At 46.8% G+C, this 1,196-nt stretch overlaps 1 pseudogene; it reads right to left on the bottom strand.

Annotated features, from left to right (window-relative positions):
• Positions 1-6: 6 nt before the first annotated feature.
• Positions 7-606, bottom strand: LOC111533858 (annotated as a pseudogene).
• Positions 607-1,196: the final 590 nt, after the last annotated feature.

The raw sequence follows: 1,196 nt of genomic DNA, 5'->3' as shown, positions 1-1,196 counted from the left end.
AGAGAGAACACCTGGGTATTCTGGCAGAAGTTTATATTTTTCCAAATCAATTTCTGGAAAAAAAACGTGTCTCTTTCAAAGTCCCGTATGATCCTAGTCACAAATAGTTGAAGATGGCCTGGGTGATTCATGGCTTCCTTATAAACAGCACTGCCACCAACTATCCAAATCATCTCTACTTTATTTGCTAATTCTGGTTGTTCAGTAAGTTTTAAGATATCATCCAGACTTCTGGCAAGAGAATGAGCTCCTTGTGGAGGTTCCTTGAGTTCTCTGCTGAGAACTAAATTGATTCTATCCTTTAAAGATCGATTCTTCTCAGGAATGGAGAACCAGATCTTCCTGCACGTAACACCAGATTCTGTTTACCTTCTCCTGAAGAGTCTGTGTCATTCTCTGGAAACACCTAAATTCATTCCTGAGCGGTGGCCAGGGCAGGTGCCCGTTCTTGCTAATGCCCGTGTTCTGGGACACAGCGACGATGCAGTTTAGCAAACGAACCATGACAGCAGCGGTGAGCACCTCCGAGCCCGCTCGCTACACCAGAACGCGTGGCCAAGATTGGCCTGAAGGTTTTTACACTGAACCTGGAGGATGAGAAATGACATCCCTCTCTCCACCTCAAAGCTGGTCCTGAGCATTCACCTCCTGGGAGAAGGGGCAGCGCGGCAGCGCCTCCTGGTGGTCCATGCGCTTCCTTTTGCAGATCACTCACAGCCCTGAGACCCTCCTCTCCTTTCCATGCACCTGGGATTTCTTCACTGGACACCAGCCTGAGTCAAGTTTCCTGTAAAGCAAGAGAAGCGCACAGGGCTTGCTCATGGAGTCCCTGCACAAAGTGGCCATGGTGGCTGCGATGGACACTGCATGGGCACAGCAATTGAGGCGCCACTCACCAAGGCTGACCTGGCAGCTGCCACTGCTGAGGGCCCAGCCAACCAAAAGCAGCTATTTTTTAATTTTTGGATGGAGAAATAAAACAGGCAATGGTAATTAAGAATAAAATAACATTATGATAGATAAATATGCCACTAAAGATATAGTAGCAGTTTAAATAATTTTGAGACTATGAACAAGATTATGTCAATGGGGAGAACTTATTACAAGTAGAGAAAGCTGGAATATTGATCCTCCACTCCTTGGTTGTCAGCTCCCTGTCCTGTGTGTGGGTGGAACGTACTCCAGCTGCTCTATAG

The sequence above is a fragment of the Piliocolobus tephrosceles genome, unplaced genomic scaffold, assembly GCF_002776525.5.
Source record: "Piliocolobus tephrosceles isolate RC106 unplaced genomic scaffold, ASM277652v3 unscaffolded_4162, whole genome shotgun sequence".
NCBI lineage: Eukaryota > Metazoa > Chordata > Mammalia > Primates > Cercopithecidae > Piliocolobus > Piliocolobus tephrosceles.
The sequence above is the reverse complement of the archived record's forward strand: the minus strand, read 5'-3'. Positions and strand labels throughout refer to the sequence as shown.